Consider the following 18,038-nt stretch of genomic DNA (forward strand, 5'->3'; position numbering starts at 1 on the left):
TATCAGTGTCTGTCTTTGTTACTTGGTTTACGTGTGTGTCTGTGTTACTGAGTGTCAGTGTCTCTCTTTGTTACTTGGTGTCAGTGTGTGTCTGTGTTACTGGGTGTCATTGTGTTTGTTTGTGTTACTTGGTGTCCGTGTTTGTCTGTGTTACTGGGTGTCAGTGTATGTCTTTGTTACTTGGTGTCAGTGTATGTCAAAATACTTGGTGTAAGTGTATGTCTTTGTTACTTGGTGTAATTGTCTGCCTTTGTTACTTGGTGTAATTGTCTGCCTTTGTTACTTGGTGTCAGTGTATGTCTGTGTTACTTGGTGTAAGTGTGTGTCTTTGTTACTTGGTGCAAGTGTATGTCTGTGTTACATGGTGTCAGTGTGTGTCTTTGTTCCTTGGTGTCAGTGTATGTCTTTGTAACTTGGTGCAAGTGTGTGTCTTTGTTACTTGGTGTCAGTGTATGTCTTTGTGACTTGGTGTCAGTGTATGTCTTTTTTACTTGTTGTCAGTGTATGTCTTTGTTACTTGGTGTCAGTGTGTGTCTGTGTCACTGGGTGTCCGTGTGTTTGTTTGTGTTACTGGGTGTCAGTGTATGTCTTTGTTACTTGGTGTCAGTGTGTGTCTTTGTTACTTGTTGTCAGTGTATGTCTTTGTTACTTGGTGTCAGTGTGTGTCTGTGTTACTGGGTGTCAGTGTGTGTCTGTGTTACTGGGTGTCAGTGTGTTTGTTTGTGTTACTGGGTGTCAGTGTGTCTTTGTTACTTGTTGTCAGTGTATGTCTTTGTTACTGGGTGTCAGTGTGTTTGTTTGTGTTACTGGGTGTCAGTGTGTGTCTGTGTTACTTGGTGTCAGTGTGTGTCTGTGTTACTTGGTGTAAGTGTGTGTCTATGTTACTTGGTGTCCGTGTGTTTCTTTGTTACTGGGTGTCAGTGTATGTCTTTGTTACTGGGTGTCAGTGTATGTCTTTGTTACTTGGTGTAAGTGTGTGTCTGTTACAGGGTGTCAGTGTATGTCTTTGTTACTTTGTGTCAGTGTATGTCTGTTATATGGTGTCAGTGTGTGTCTTTGTTACTGGGTGTCAGTGTATGTCTTTGTTGGTGTAAGTGTGTGTCTGTGTTACTGGGTGTCAGTGTGTGTCTTTGTTACTTGGTGTCAGTGTGTGTCTGTGTTACTGGGGGTCAGTGTGTGTTTTTAACTGGGTGTCAGTGTGTGTCTGTGTTACTGGGGGTCAGTGTGTGTCTGTTACTGGGGGTCAGTGTGTGTTTCTAACTGGGTGTCAGTGTGTGTGTGTGTGTTACTGGGCGTCAGTGTGTGTCTGCTGATGTTACTTAGTGTCCGTTTGCATCTGGGTTACTGGGTGACAGTGTGTGTTTGTGACACTGGGTCTTCGTGTGTGCTTGTGTTACTGGGTGTCATTGTATGTTTCTGTTGCTGCGTGTCAATGTGTGTTTGCATTGCTGGGTGTCAGTGTCTGTTTCTGACACTGTGTCAGTGTGTGTTTGTTTGTTTCACTGGGTGTCAGTGTGTGTCTGTTTGTGTTACTGGGTTTCACTGTGTCTGTGTTCCTGGTGTTGGTGCATCTCTGTTTCCGTGTGTTCGTGCGTGATGTTTGTTTTACTGACTTTCAGTGTGTGTCTGTGATACAGGTGTCAGTGTGTATCTGTGTTACTGTGTGTCACTGTCAGTGTTACTGTGTATCAGTGTTTGTCTGTGACACTACGTGTCAGTGTGTGTCTGTTTTATTGCGTGTCAGTGTGTTTCTGTGTTACTGGGTGTCAGTGTGTGTCTGTGTTAATGGGGGTCAGTGTGTGTTTCTAACTGGGTGTCAGTCTGTGTCTGTTTGTGTTACTCGGTTTCACTGTGTCTGTGTTCCTGGTGTTAGTGCATCTCTGTTACAGTGTGTTAGTGCTTGATGTTTGTTTTACTGACTTTTAGTGTGAGTCTGTGATACAGGTGTCAGTGTGTCTCTGTTACTGTGTTTCACTGTGTTTGTTTGTGTTACTGTCTATCAGTGTGTGTCTGTGACACTAGGTGTCACTGTATCTGTGTTACTGTGTGTCAGTGTGTTTCTTTGTTACTGGGTGTCAGTGTGTTTCTTTGTTACTGGGTGTCAGTGGATGTCTTTGTGACTTGGTGTCAGTGTATGTCTATGTTACTTGGTGTCAGTGTATGTCTTTGTTACTTGGTGTGAGTGTGTGTCTGTTACTGGGTATCAGTGTATGTCTTTGTTACTTGGTGTCAGTGTATGTCTTTGTTACTTGGTGTAAGTGTGTGTCTGCGTTACTTGGTGTAAGTGCGTGTCTTTGTTACTTGGTGTCAGTGTATGTCTGTGTTACTTGGTGTAAGTGTATGTCTTTGTTACTTGGGTGTCAGTGTGTGTCTTTGTGACTTGGTATCAGTGTATGTCTTTGTACTTGGTGTAAGTGTGTGTCTGTTACTGGGTGTCAGTGTATGTCTTTGTTACTTGGTGTCAGTGTGTGTCTGTGTTACATGGTGTCAGTGTGTGTCTTTGTTACTTGGTGTAAGTGTGTGTCTGTGTTACTGGGTATCAGTGTATGTCTTTGTTACTTGGTGTCAGTGTGTCTCTGCAAATGTTACTTAGTGTCCGTTTGCATCTGGGTTACTAGGTGACAGTGTGTGATTGTGTTACTGGGTGTCAGTGTGTTTTTCTGTTGCTGCGTGACAGTGTGTGTTTGCATTGCTGGGTGTCAGTGTGTGTCTGTTTGTGTTACTGGGTTTCACTGTGTGTCTGTGTTCCTTGTGTTGGTGCATCTGTGTTACCGTGTGTTAGTGCGTGATGTTTGTTTTACTGACTTTCAGTGTGTGTCTGTGATACAGGTGTCAGTGTGTATCTGTGTTACTGTGTGTTTGTTAATGTTACTGTGTATCAGTGTTTGTCAGTGACACTCGGTTTCAGTATTTAGTTTAATTTAGAGATACAGCACTGAAACAGGCCTTTCGGCCCACCGAGTCTGTGCCGACCATCAACCACCCATTTGTACTAATCCTACACGAATCCCATGTTCCAATAACATCCCCACCGGTCCCTATATATTTCCCTACCACCTACCTATACTAGAGGCAATTTATAGTGGCCAATTATCCTATCAACCTGGAAGTATTTGGCATGTGGGAGGAAACCGAAGCACCCGGAGGAAACCCACGCAGACACAGGGAGAATTTGCAAACTCCGCACAGGCAGTACCCAGAATCGAACCCGGGTCCCTGGAGCTGTGAGGCCGCAGTGCTAACCACTGAACCACTGTGCCGCCCAGTGTGTGTCTGTGTTGCTGGATATCAGTGTCTGTCTTTGTTACTTAGTGTCAGTGGCTGTCTTCGTTACTTGGTGTCAGTGTGTGTCTTTGTTACTGGGTGTCTGTGTATGTCTGTGATACTTGCTGTAAGTGTGTGTCTGTGTGGCTTGGTGTCTTTGTATGTCTTTGTTACTTGGTGTAAGTGTATGTCTTTGTTACTTGGTGTCAGTGTATGTCTTTGTTACTTGGTGTAAGTGTGTGTCTGTGTTACTGGGGATCAGTGAATGTCTTTGTTACTTGGTGTCAGTTTATGTTTTTGTTTCTGTGTGTCAGTGTATGTTTTTGTTACTGGCGGTCAGTGTCTGTCTTTGTTACTTGGTGTCAGTGTTTGTCTTTGTTACTTGGTGTAAGTGTGTGTCTGTGTTACTGGGTATCAGTGAATGTCTTTGTTACTTGGTGTCAGTGTATGTCTTTGTTACTTGGTGTAAGTGTGTGTCTGTGTTACTGGGTATCAATGTATGTCTTTGTTACTTGGTGTCATTGTGTGTCTTTGTTACTGGGTTTCAGTGTATGTCTTTGTTACTGGGTGTCAGTTTATGTCTTTGTGACTTGGTGTAAGTGTGTGTCTGCGTTACTGGGTATCAGTGTCTGTCATTGTTACTTCGTGTAAGTGTGTGTCTGTGTTACTGGGTATCAGTGTATGTCTTTGTTACTTGGTGTCAGTGTATGTCTGTGTTACTTGGTGTAAGTGTGTGTCTTTGTTACTTGGTGTCAGTGTATTTCTGTGTTATTTGGTGTAAGTGTATGTCTTTGTTACTTGGTGTCAGTGTATGTCTTTGTGACTTGGTGTCAGTGTATTTCTTTGTTACATGATGTAAGTGTGTGTCTGTGTTACTGGGTATCAGTGTATGTCTTTGTTACTTGGTGTAAGTGTATGTCTTTGCTACTTGGTGTCAGTGTATGTCTTTGATACTTGGTGTCAGTGTATGTCTTTGATACTTGGTGTAAGTGTATGTCTGTGTTACTGGGTATCAGAGTATGTCTTTGTTACTTGGTGTCAGTGTATGTCTTTTTTACTTGGTGTAAGTGTATGTCTTTGTTACTTGGTGTCAGTGTATGTCTTTGTTACTTGGTGTATGTGTGTGTCTGTGTTACTGGGTATCAGTGTATGTCTTTGTTAATTGGTGTCAGTGTATGTCTTTGTTACTTGGTGTAAGTGTGTGTCTGTGTTACTGGGTATCAGTGTATGTCTTTGTTACTTGGTGTAAGTGTACGTCTTTGTTACTTGGTGCCCGTGCATGTCTTTGTTACTTGGTGTAAGCGTATGCCTTTGTTACTTGGTGTCAGTGTATGTCTCTGTTACTTGGTGTAAGTGTGTGTCTGTGTTACTGGGTATCAGTGTATGTCTTTGTTACTTGGTGTCATTGTCTGTCTTTGTTACTTGGTGTAAGTGTGTGTCTGTGTTACTGGGTATCAGTGTATGTCTTTGTTACATGGTGTCAGTGTATGTCTGTGTTACTTGGTGTAAATGTATGTCTTTGTTATTTGGTGTCAGTGCATGTCTTTGTTACTTGGTGTCAGTGTATGTCTTTGTTACTTGGTGTAAGTGTATGTCTTTGCTGCTTGGTGTCAGTGTATGTCTTTGTTACTTGGTGTCAGTGTATGTCTTTGATACTTGGTGTAAGTGTATGTCTGTGTTACTGGGTATCAGTGTCTCTCTTTGTTACTTGGTGTAAGTGTGTGTCTGTGTTCCTGGGTATCAGTGTATGTCTTTGTTACTTGGTGTCAGTGTATGTCTTTTTCACTTGGTGTAAGTGTATGTCTTTGTTACTTGTTGTCAGTGTCTGTCTTTGTTACTTGGTGTAAGTGTGTGTCTGTTTTACTGGGTATCAGTGTATGTCTTTGTTAATTGTTGTCATTGTATGTCTTTGTTACTGGGTGTCAGTGCATGTCTTTGTTACTTGGTGTAAGAGTATGTCTTTGTTACTTGGTGTCAGTGTGTGCCTTTGTTACTGGGTGTCAGTGCATGTCTGTGTTACTGGGTATCAGTGTCTCACTTTGTTACTTGGTGTAAGTGTGTGTCTGTGTTCCTGGGTATCAATGTATGTCTTTGTTACTTGGTGTCAGTGTATGTCTTTTTCACTTGGTGTCAGTGTGTGTCTTTGTTACTTGGTGTCAGTGTCTGTCTTTGTTACTTGGTGTCAGTGTGTGTCTGTTTTACTGGGTATCAGTGTATGTCTTTGTTAATTGTTGTCAAAATATGTCTTTGTTACTGGGTGTCAGTGCATGTCTTTGTTACTTGGTGTAAGAGTATGTCTTTGTTACTTGGTGTCAGTGTGTGCCTTTGTTACTGGGTGTCAGTGCATGTCTTTGTTACTGGGTATCAGTGTCTGTCTTTGTTACTTGGTGTAAGAGTGTGTCTGTGTTGCTGGGTATCAGTGTATGTCTTTGTTACTTGGTGTCAGTGTATGTCTGTGTAACTTGGTGTAAGTGTGTGTCTTTGTTAGTTGGTGTAAGCGTATATCTTTGTTACTTGGTGTCAGTGTATGTCTGTGTTATTTGGTGAAAGTGTATGTATTTGTTACTTCGTGTCGGTGTATGTCTTTGTTACTTGGTGAAAGTGTTTGTCTGTGTTACTGGGTATCAATGTATGTCTTTGTTAGTTGGTGTCTGCATATGTCTGTGATACTTGTTGTAAGTTTGTGTCTGTGTTACCGTGTATCTGTGTATGTCTTTGTTACTTGGTGTCAGTGTATGTATTTGTTACTTGGTGTCAGTGTATGTCTTTGTTACTTGGTGACAGTGTATGTATTTGTTACTTGGTGTCAGTGTATGTCTTTGTGACTTGGTGTAAGTGTGTGTCTCTGTTACTGGGTATCAGTGTCTGTCTTTGTTACTTGGTGTAAGTGTATGACTTTGTGACTTGGTGTAAGTGTGTGTCTGTGTTACTGGGTATCAGTGTATGTCTTTGTTACTTGGTGTAAGTGTATGTCTTTGTTACTTGGTGTCAGTGTATGTCTTTGATACTTGGTGTCAGTGTATGTCTTTGTTACTTGGTGTCAGTGTATGTATTTGTTACTTGGTGTCAGTGTATGTCTGTGATACTTGGTGTAAGTGTATGTCTTTGTTACTTGGTGTCAGTGTATGTCTTTGTTACTTGGTGTAAGTGTGTGTCTTTGTTACTTGGTGTAAGTGTGTGTCTTTGTTACTTGGTGCAAGTGTATGTCTTTGTTACTTGGTATCAGTGTATGTCTTTGTTACTTGGTGTCATTGTCTGTCTTTGTTACTTGGTGTAAGTGTGTGTCTGTGTTACTGGGTATCAGTGTATGTCTTTGTTACTTGGTGTCAGTGTATGTATTTGTTACTTGGTGTCAGTGTATGTCTTTTTTACTTGGTGACAGTGTATGTATTTGTTACTTGGTGTCAGTGTATGTCTTTGTGACTTGGTGTAAGTGTGTGTCTCTGTTACTGGGTATCAGTGTCTGTCTTTGTTACTTGGTGTAAGTGTATGCCTTTGTGACTTGGTGTAAGTGTGTGTCTCTGTTACTGAGTATCAGTGTCTGTCTTTTTTACTTGGTGTAAGTGTGTGTCTGTGTTACTGGGTATCAGTGTATGTCTTTGTTACTTGGTGTAAGTGTATGTCTTCGTTACTTGGTGTCAGTGTATGTCTTTGATACTTGGTGTCAGTGTATGTCTGTGTTACTTGGTGTAAGTTTGTGTCTTTGTTACTTGGTGTCAGTGTATGTCTGTGTTACTTGGTGTAAGTGTATGTCTTTGCTACTTGGTGTCAGTGTATGTCTTTGTTACTTGGTGTAAGTGTATGTCTGTGTTACTGGGTATCAGTGTCTCTCTTTGTTACTTGGTGTAAGTGTGTGTCTGTGTTACTGGGTCTCAGAGTATGTCTTTGTTACTTGGTGTCAGTGTATGTCTTTGTTACTTGGTGTAAGTGTGTGTCTTTGTTACTTGGTGTAAGTGTATGTCTTTGTTACTTGGTGTCGGTGTATGTCTGTCTCACTTGGTGTAATTGTGTGTCTTTGTTACTTGGTGTAAGTGTATGTCTCTGTTACTGGGTATCAGTGTATGTCTTTGTTACTTGGTGTATTTGTATGTCTGTGATACTTGGTGTAAGTGTGTGTCTGTGTTACTGGGTATCAGTGTATGTCTTTGTTACTTGGTGTCATTGTCTGTCTCTGTTACTTGGTGTAAGTGTGTGTCTGTGTTACTGGGTATCAGTGTATGTCTTTGTTACATGGTGTCAATGTATGTCTGTGTTACTTGGTGTAAGTGTGTGTCTGTGTTACTGGGTATCAGTGTATGTCTTTGTTACTTGGTGTCAGTGTATGTCTTTCTTACTTGGTGTAAGTGTATGTCTTTGTTACTTGGTGTCAGTGTATGTCTGTGTTACTTGGTGTAAGTGTATGTCTTTGCTACATGGTGTCAGTGTATGTCTTTGATACTTGGTGTAAGTGTATGTCTGTGTTACTGGGTATCAGTGTCTCTCTTTGTTACTTGGTGTAAATGTGTGTCTGTGTTACTGGGTCTCAGTGTATGTCTTTGTTACTTGGTGTCAGTGTATGTCTTTCTCACTTGGTGTAAGTGTATGTCTTTGTTACTTGGTGTCAGTGTGTGTCTGTGTTACTTGGTGTATGTGTGTGTCTGTGTAACTGGGTATCAGTGTATGTCTTTGTTAATTGGTGTAAGTGTGTGTCTGTGTTACTGGGTATCAGTGTATGTCTTTGTTCCTTGGTGTCAGTGTATGTCTGTGTTACTTGGTGTAAGTGTATGTCTTTGTTTCTTTGTGTCAGTGTATGTCTTTGTTACTTGGTGCAAGTGTGTGTCTGTTTTACTGGGTATCAGTGTATGTCTTTGTTAATTGTTGTCATTGTATTTCTTTGTTACTTGGTGTCAGAGTATGTCTTTGTTACTTGGTGTCAGTGTGCGCCTTTGTTACTGGGTGTCAGTGCATGTCTTTGTTACTGGGTATCAGTGTCTGTCTTTGTTACTTGGTGTAAGAGTGTGTCTTTGTTACTTGTTGTCAGTGTATGTCTTTGTTACTTGTTGTCAGTGTAGGTCTTTGTTACTTGGTGTCTGTGTATGTCTGTGATACTTGCTGTAAGTGTGTGTCTGTGTGGCTTGGTGTCTTTGTTTTTCTTTGTTACTTGGTGTAAGTGTATGTCTTTGTTACTTGGTGTAAGTGTATGTCTTTGCTACTTGGTGTCAGTGTATGTCTTTGATACTTGGTGTAAGTGTATGTCTGTGTTACTGGGTATCAGTGTATATCTTTGTTACTTGGTGTCAGTGTATGTCTTTGTTACTTGGTGTATGTGTGTGTCTTTATTACTTGGTGTCAGTGTATGTCTTTGTTACTTGGTGTATGTGTGTGTCTGTGTTACTGGGTATCAGTGTATGTCTTTGTTAATTGGTGTCAGTGTATGTCTTTGTTACTTGGTGTAAGTGTGTGTCTGTGTTACTGGGTATCAGTGTATGTCTTTGTTACTTGGTGTAAGTGTACGTCTTTGTTACTTGGTGCCCGTGCATGTCTTTGTTACTTGGTGTAAGTGTATGCCTTTGTTACTTGGTGTCAGTGTATGTCTCTGTTACTTGGTGTCAGTGTGTGTCTGTGTTACTGGATATCAGTGTGTGTCTTTGTTACATGGTGTCATTGTCTGTCTTTGTTACTTGGTGTAAGTGTGTGTCTGTGTTACTGGGTATCAGTGTATGTCTTTGTTACATGGTGTCAGTGTATGTCTGTGTTACTTGGTGTAAGTGTGTGTCTGTGTTACTGGGTATCAGTGTCTGTCTTTGTTACTTGTTGTCAGTGTATGTCTTTCTTTCTTGGTGTAAGTGTATGTCTTTGTTACTTGGTGTCAGTGTATGTCTGTGTTACTTGGTGTAAATGTATGTCTTTGTTACTTGGTGTCAGTGCATGTCTTTGTTACTTGGTGTAAGTGTATGTCTTTGCTACTTGGTGTCAGTGTATGTCTTTGTTACATGTTGTAAGTGTATGTCTTTGCTACTTGGTGTCAGTGTATGTCTTTGATACTTGGTGTAAGTGTATGTCTTTGTTACTGGGTATCAGTGTCTCTCTTTGTTACTTGTTGTAAGTGTGTGTCTGTGTTCCTGGGTATCAGTGTCTGTCTTTGTTACTTGGTGTAAGTGTGTGTCTGTTTTACTGGGTATCAGTGTATGTCTTTGTTAATTGTTGTCATTGTATGTCTTTGTTACTGGGTGTCAGTGCATGTCTTTGTTACTTGGTGTAAGAGTATGTCTTTGTTACTTGGTGTCAGTGTGTACCTTTGTTACTGGGTGTCAGTGCATGTCTTTGTTACTGGGTATCAGTGTCTGTCTTTGTTACTTGGTGTAAGAGTGTGTCTGTGTTGCTGGGTATCAGTGTATGTCTTTGTTACTTGGTGTCAGTGTATGTCTGTGTAACTTGGTGTAAGTGTGTGTCTTTGTTAGTTGGTGTAAGCGTATATCTTTGTTACTTGGTGTCAGTGTATGTCTGTGTTATTTGGTGAAAGTGTATGTCTTTGTTACTTGGTGTCAGTGTATGTCTTTGTTACTTGGTGTCAGTGTATGTCTTTGTTACTTGGTGTAAGTGTGTGTCTTTGTTACTTGGTGTAAGTGTATGTCTTTGTTACTTGGTGTCAGTGTATGTCTGTCTCACTTGGTGTAATTGTGTGTCTTTGTTACTTGGTGTAAGTGTATGTCTGTGTTACTGGGTATCAGTGTATGTCTTTGTTACTTGGAGTCTTTGTATGTCTGTGATACTTGGTGTAAGTGTGTGTCTGTGTTACTGGGTATCAGTGTATGTCTTTGTTACTTGGTGTCATTGTCTGTCTTTGTTACTTGGTGTAAGTGTGTGTCTGTGTTACTGGGTATCAGTGTATGTCTTTGTTACATGGTGTCAATGTATGTCTGTGTTACTTGGTGTAAGTGTGTGTCTGTGTTACTGGGTATCAGTGTCTGTCTTTGTTACTTGGTGTCAGTGTATGTCGTTCTTTCTTGGTGTAAGTGTATGTCTTTGTTACTTGGTGTCAGTGTATGTCTGTGTTACTTGGTGTAAGTGTATGTCTTTGCTACTTGGTGTCAGTGTATGTCTTTGATACTTGGTGTAAGTGTATGTCTGTGTTACTGGGTATCAGTGTCTCTTTTTGTTACTTGGTGTAAGTGTGTCTCTGTGTTACTGGGTCTCAGTGTATGTCTTTGTTACTTGGTGTCAGTGTATGTCTTTTTCACTTGGTGTAAGTGTATGTCTTTGTTACTTGGTGTCAGTGTGTGTCTGTGTTACTAGGTGTATGTGTGTGTCTGTGTAACTGGGTATCAGTGTATGTCTTTGTTAATTGTTGTCATTGTATTTCTTTGTTACTGGGTGTCAGTGTATGTCTTTGTTACTTGGTGTCAGTGTATGTCTTTGTTAATTGTTGTCATTGTATTTCTTTGTTACTTGGTGTCAGAGTATGTCTTTGTTACTTGGTGTCAGTGTGCGCCTTTGTTACTGGGTGTCAGTGCATGTCTTTGTTACTGGGTATCAGTGTCTGTCTTTGTTACTTGGTGTAAGAGTGTGTCTTTGTTACTTGTTGTCAGTGTATGTCTTTGTTACTTGTTGTCAGTGTAGGTCTTTGTTACTTGGTGTCTGTGTATGTCTGTGATACTTGCTGTAAGTGTGTGTCTGTGTGGCTTGGTGTCTTTGTTTTTCTTTGTTACTTGGTGTAAGTGTATGTCTTTGTTACTTGGTGTAAGTGTATGTCTTTGCTACTTGGTGTCAGTGTATGTCTTTGATACTTGGTGTAAGTGTATGTCTGTGTTACTGGGTATCAGTGTATATCTTTGTTACTTGGTGTCAGTGTATGTCTTTGTTACTTGGTGTATGTGTGTGTCTTTATTACTTGGTGTCAGTGTATGTCTTTGTTACTTGGTGTATGTGTGTGTCTGTGTTACTGGGTATCAGTGTATGTCTTTGTTAATTGGTGTCAGTGTATGTCTTTGTTACTTGGTGTAAGTGTGTGTCTGTGTTACTGGGTATCAGTGTATGTCTTTGTTACTTGGTGTAAGTGTACGTCTTTGTTACTTGGTGCCCGTGCATGTCTTTGTTACTTGGTGTAAGTGTATGCCTTTGTTACTTGGTGTCAGTGTATGTCTCTGTTACTTGGTGTCAGTGTGTGTCTGTGTTACTGGATATCAGTGTGTGTCTTTGTTACATGGTGTCATTGTCTGTCTTTGTTACTTGGTGTAAGTGTGTGTCTGTGTTACTGGGTATCAGTGTATGTCTTTGTTACATGGTGTCAGTGTATGTCTGTGTTACTTGGTGTAAGTGTGTGTCTGTGTTACTGGGTATCAGTGTCTGTCTTTGTTACTTGTTGTCAGTGTATGTCTTTCTTTCTTGGTGTAAGTGTATGTCTTTGTTACTTGGTGTCAGTGTATGTCTGTGTTACTTGGTGTAAATGTATGTCTTTGTTACTTGGTGTCAGTGCATGTCTTTGTTACTTGGTGTAAGTGTATGTCTTTGCTACTTGGTGTCAGTGTATGTCTTTGTTACATGTTGTAAGTGTATGTCTTTGCTACTTGGTGTCAGTGTATGTCTTTGATACTTGGTGTAAGTGTATGTCTTTGTTACTGGGTATCAGTGTCTCTCTTTGTTACTTGTTGTAAGTGTGTGTCTGTGTTCCTGGGTATCAGTGTCTGTCTTTGTTACTTGGTGTAAGTGTGTGTCTGTTTTACTGGGTATCAGTGTATGTCTTTGTTAATTGTTGTCATTGTATGTCTTTGTTACTGGGTGTCAGTGCATGTCTTTGTTACTTGGTGTAAGAGTATGTCTTTGTTACTTGGTGTCAGTGTGTACCTTTGTTACTGGGTGTCAGTGCATGTCTTTGTTACTGGGTATCAGTGTCTGTCTTTGTTACTTGGTGTAAGAGTGTGTCTGTGTTGCTGGGTATCAGTGTATGTCTTTGTTACTTGGTGTCAGTGTATGTCTGTGTAACTTGGTGTAAGTGTGTGTCTTTGTTAGTTGGTGTAAGCGTATATCTTTGTTACTTGGTGTCAGTGTATGTCTGTGTTATTTGGTGAAAGTGTATGTCTTTGTTACTTGGTGTCAGTGTATGTCTTTGTTACTTGGTGTCAGTGTATGTCTTTGTTACTTGGTGTAAGTGTGTGTCTTTGTTACTTGGTGTAAGTGTATGTCTTTGTTACTTGGTGTCAGTGTATGTCTGTCTCACTTGGTGTAATTGTGTGTCTTTGTTACTTGGTGTAAGTGTATGTCTGTGTTACTGGGTATCAGTGTATGTCTTTGTTACTTGGAGTCTTTGTATGTCTGTGATACTTGGTGTAAGTGTGTGTCTGTGTTACTGGGTATCAGTGTATGTCTTTGTTACTTGGTGTCATTGTCTGTCTTTGTTACTTGGTGTAAGTGTGTGTCTGTGTTACTGGGTATCAGTGTATGTCTTTGTTACATGGTGTCAATGTATGTCTGTGTTACTTGGTGTAAGTGTGTGTCTGTGTTACTGGGTATCAGTGTCTGTCTTTGTTACTTGGTGTCAGTGTATGTCGTTCTTTCTTGGTGTAAGTGTATGTCTTTGTTACTGGGTGTCAGTGCATGTCTTTGTTACTTGGTGTAAGAGTATGTCTTTGTTACTTGGTGTCAGTGTGTACCTTTGTTACTGGGTGTCAGTGCATGTCTTTGTTACTGGGTATCAGTGTCTGTCTTTGTTACTTGGTGTAAGAGTGTGTCTGTGTTGCTGGGTATCAGTGTATGTCTTTGTTACTTGGTGTCAGTGTATGTCTGTGTAACTTGGTGTAAGTGTGTGTCTTTGTTAGTTGGTGTAAGCGTATATCTTTGTTACTTGGTGTCAGTGTATGTCTGTGTTATTTGGTGAAAGTGTATGTCTTTGTTACTTGGTGTCAGTGTATGTCTTTGTTACTTGGTGTCAGTGTATGTCTTTGTTACTTGGTGTAAGTGTGTGTCTTTGTTACTTGGTGTAAGTGTATGTCTTTGTTACTTGGTGTCAGTGTATGTCTGTCTCACTTGGTGTAATTGTGTGTCTTTGTTACTTGGTGTAAGTGTATGTCTGTGTTACTGGGTATCAGTGTATGTCTTTGTTACTTGGAGTCTTTGTATGTCTGTGATACTTGGTGTAAGTGTGTGTCTGTGTTACTGGGTATCAGTGTATGTCTTTGTTACTTGGTGTCATTGTCTGTCTTTGTTACTTGGTGTAAGTGTGTGTCTGTGTTACTGGGTATCAGTGTATGTCTTTGTTACATGGTGTCAATGTATGTCTGTGTTACTTGGTGTAAGTGTGTGTCTGTGTTACTGGGTATCAGTGTCTGTCTTTGTTACTTGGTGTCAGTGTATGTCGTTCTTTCTTGGTGTAAGTGTATGTCTTTGTTACTTGGTGTCAGTGTATGTCTGTGTTACTTGGTGTAAGTGTATGTCTTTGCTACTTGGTGTCAGTGTATGTCTTTGATACTGGGTATCAGTGTATGTCTTTGTTACTTGGAGTCTTTGTATGTCTGTGATACTTGGTGTAAGTGTGTGTCTGTGTTACTGGGTATCAGTGTATGTCTTTGTTACTTGGTGTCATTGTCTGTCTTTGTTACTTGGTGTAAGTGTGTGTCTGTGTTACTGGGTATCAGTGTATGTCTTTGTTACATGGTGTCAATGTATGTCTGTGTTACTTGGTGTAAGTGTGTGTCTGTGTTACTGGGTATCAGTGTCTGTCTTTGTTACTTGGTGTCAGTGTATGTCGTTCTTTCTTGGTGTAAGTGTATGTCTTTGTTACTTGGTGTCAGTGTATGTCTGTGTTACTTGGTGTAAGTGTATGTCTTTGCTACTGGGTGTCAGTGCATGTCTTTGTTACTGGGTATCAGTGTCTGTCTTTGTTACTTGGTGTAAGAGTGTGTCTGTGTTGCTGGGTATCAGTGTATGTCTTTGTTACTTGGTGTCAGTGTATGTCTGTGTAACTTGGTGTAAGTGTGTGTCTTTGTTAGTTGGTGTAAGCGTATATCTTTGTTACTTGGTGTCAGTGTATGTCTGTGTTATTTGGTGAAAGTGTATGTCTTTGTTACTTGGTGTCAGTGTATGTCTTTGTTACTTGGTGTCAGTGTATGTCTTTGTTACTTGGTGTAAGTGTGTGTCTTTGTTACTTGGTGTAAGTGTATGTCTTTGTTACTTGGTGTCAGTGTATGTCTGTCTCACTTGGTGTAATTGTGTGTCTTTGTTACTTGGTGTAAGTGTATGTCTGTGTTACTGGGTATCAGTGTATGTCTTTGTTACTTGGAGTCTTTGTATGTCTGTGATACTTGGTGTAAGTGTGTGTCTGTGTTACTGGGTATCAGTGTATGTCTTTGTTACTTGGTGTCATTGTCTGTCTTTGTTACTTGGTGTAAGTGTGTGTCTGTGTTACTGGGTATCAGTGTATGTCTTTGTTACATGGTGTCAATGTATGTCTGTGTTACTTGGTGTAAGTGTGTGTCTGTGTTACTGGGTATCAGTGTCTGTCTTTGTTACTTGGTGTCAGTGTATGTCGTTCTTTCTTGGTGTAAGTGTATGTCTTTGTTACTTGGTGTCAGTGTATGTCTGTGTTACTGGGTATCAGTGTCTCTCTTTGTTACTTGGTGTAAGTGTGTCTCTGTGTTACTGGGTCTCAGTGTATGTCTTTGTTACTTGGTGTCAGTGTATGTCTTTTTCACTTGGTGTAAGTGTATGTCTTTGTTACTTGGTGTCAGTGTGTGTCTGTGTTACTAGGTGTATGTGTGTGTCTGTGTAACTGGGTATCAGTGTATGTCTTTGTTAATTGTTGTCATTGTATTTCTTTGTTACTGGGTGTCAGTGTATGTCTTTGTTACTTGGTGTCAGAGTATGTCTTTGTTACTTGGTGTCAGTGTGTGCCTTTGTTACTGGGTGTCAGTGCATGTCTTTGTTACTGGGTATCAGTGTCTGTCTTTGTTACTTGGTGTAAGAGTGTGTCTGTGTTGCTGGGTATCAGTGTATGTCTTTGTTACTTGGTGTCAGTGTAGGTCTGTGTTACTTGGTGTAAGTGTGTGTCTTTCTTACTTGGTGTAAGTGCATGTCTTTGTTACTTGGTGTCAGTGTATGTCTGCGTAACTTGGTGTAAGTGTGTGTCTTTGTTCGATGGTGTAAGTGTATATCTTTGTTACTTGGTGTCAGTGTATGTCTGTGTTATTTGGTGAAAGTGTATGTATTTGTTACTTCGTGTCGGTGTATGTCTTTGTTACTTGGTGAAAGTGTTTGTCTGTGTTACTGTGTATCAGTGTATGTCTTTGTTAGTTGATGTCTGCATATGTCTGTGATACTTGGTGTAAGTTTGTGTCTGTGTTACCGGGTATCTGTGTATGTCTTTGTTACTTGGTGTCAGTGTATGTCTTTGTTACTTGGTGTCAGTGTATGTATTTGTTACTTGGTGTCAGTGTATGTCTTTGTTACTTGGTGACAGTGTATGTATTTGTTACTTGGTGTCAGTGTATGTCTTTGTGACTTGGTGTAAGTGTGTGTCTCTGTTACTGGGTATCAGTGTCTGTCTTTGTTACTTGGTGTAAGTGTATGCCTTTGTGACTTGGTGTAAGTGTGTGTCTCTGTTACGGTGAATCAGTGTCTGTCTTTTTTACTTGGTGTAAGTGTGTGTCTGTGTTACTGGGTATCAGTGTATGTCTTTGTTACTTGTTGTAAGTGTATGTCTTTGTTACTTGGTATCAGTGTATGTCTTTGTTACTTGGTGTCAGTGTATGTCTTTGATACTTGGTGTCAGTGTATGTCTGTGTTACTTGGTGTAAGTTTTTGTCTTTGTTACTTGGTGTCAGTGTATGTATTTGTTACTTGGTGTCAGTGTATGTCTGTGTTACTTGCTGTAAGTGTATGTCTTTGTTACTTGGTGTCAGTGTATGTCTTTGTTACTTGGTGTAAGTGTGTGTCTTTGTTACTTGGTGTAAGTGTACGTCTTTGTTACTTGGTGTCAGTGTATGTCTGTCTCACTTGGTGTAATTGTGTGTCTTTGTTACTTGGTGTAAGTGTATGTCTGTGTTACTGGGTATCAGTGTATGTCTTTGTTACTTGGAGTCTTTGTATGTCTGTGATACTTGGTGTAAGTGTGTGTCTGTGTTACTGGGTATCAGTGTATGTCTTTGTTACTTGGTGTCATTGTCTGTCTTTGTTACTTGGTGTAAGTGTGTGTCTGTGTTACTGGGTATCAGTGTATGTCTTTGTTACATGGTGTCAATGTATGTCTGTGTTACGTGGTGTAAGTGTGTGTCTGTGTTACTGGGTATCAGTGTATGTCTTTGTTACTTGGTGTCAATGTATGTCTTTCTTACTTGGTGTAAGTGTATGTCTTTGTTACTTGGTGTCAGTGTATGTCTGTGTTACTTGGTGTCAGTGTATGTCTTTGATACTTGGTGTAAGTGTATGTCTGTGTTACTGGGTATCAGTGTCTCTCTTTGTTACTTGGTGTAAGTGTGTGTCTGTGTTACTGGGTCTCAGTGTATGTCTTTGTTACTTGGTGTCATTGTATGTCTTTTTCACTTGGTGTAAGTGTATGTCTTTGTTACTTGGTGTCAGTGTATGTCTGTGTTACTAGGTGTATGTGTGTGTCTGTGTAACTGGGTATCAGTGTATGTCTTTGTTAATTGGCGTAAGTGTGTGTCTGTGTTACTGGGTATCAGTGTATGTCTTTGTTACTTGGTGTCAGTGTATGTCTGTGTTACTTGGTGCAAGTGTGTGTCTGTTTTACTGGGTATCAGTGTATGTCTTTGTTACTTGGTGTCAGAGTATGTCTTTGTTACTTGGTGTCAGTGTGTGCCTTTGTTACTGGGTGTCAGTGCATGTCTTTGTTACTGGGTATCAGTGTCTGTCTTTGTTACTTGGTGTAAGAGTGTGTCTGTGTTGCTGGGTATCAGTGTATGTCTTTGTTACTTGGTGTCAGTGTAGGTCTGTGTTACTTGGTGTAAGTGTGTGTCTTTCTTACTTGGTGTAAGTGCATGTCTTTGTTACTTGGTGTCAGTGTATGTCTGCGTAACTTGGTGTAAGTGTGTGTCTTTGTTCGATGGTGTAAGTGTATATCTTTGTTACTTGGTGTCAGTGTATGTCTGTGTTATTTGGTGAAAGTGTATGAATTTGTTACTTCGTGTCGGTGTATGTCTTTGTTACTTGGTGTAAGTGTATGTCTTTGTTACTGGGTATCAGTGTCTCTCTTTGTTACTTGTTGTAAGTGTGTGTCTGTGTTCCTGGGTATCAGTGTCTGTCTTTGTTACTTGGTGTAAGTGTGTGTCTGTTTTACTGGGTATCAGTGTATGTTTTTGTTAATTGTTGTCATTGTATGTCTTTGTTACCGGGTGTCAGTGCATGTCTTTGTTACTTGGTGTAAGAGTATGTCTTTGTTACTTGGTGTCAGTGTGTACCTTTGTTACTGGGTGTCAGTGCATGTCTTTGTTACTGGGTATCAGTGTCTGTCTTTGTTACTTGGTGTAAGAGTGTGTCTGTGTTGCTGGGTATCAGTGTATGTCTTTGTTACTTGGTGTCAGTGTATGTCTGTGTAACTTGGTGTAAGTGTGTGTCTTTGTTAGTTGGTGTAAGCGTATATCTTTGTTACTTGGTGTCAGTGTATGTCTGTGTTATTTGGTGAAAGTGTATGTCTTTGTTACTTGGTGTCAGTGTATGTCTTTGTTACTTGGTGTAAGTGTGTGTCTTTGTTACTTGGTGTAAGTGTATGTCTTTGTTACTTGGTGTCAGTGTATGTCTGTCTCACTTGGTGTAATTGTGTGTCTTTGTTACTTGGTGTAAGTGTA

This window comes from Heterodontus francisci, unplaced genomic scaffold, assembly GCF_036365525.1.
Source record: "Heterodontus francisci isolate sHetFra1 unplaced genomic scaffold, sHetFra1.hap1 HAP1_SCAFFOLD_52, whole genome shotgun sequence".
Classification (NCBI taxonomy): Eukaryota; Metazoa; Chordata; class Chondrichthyes; order Heterodontiformes; family Heterodontidae; genus Heterodontus; species Heterodontus francisci.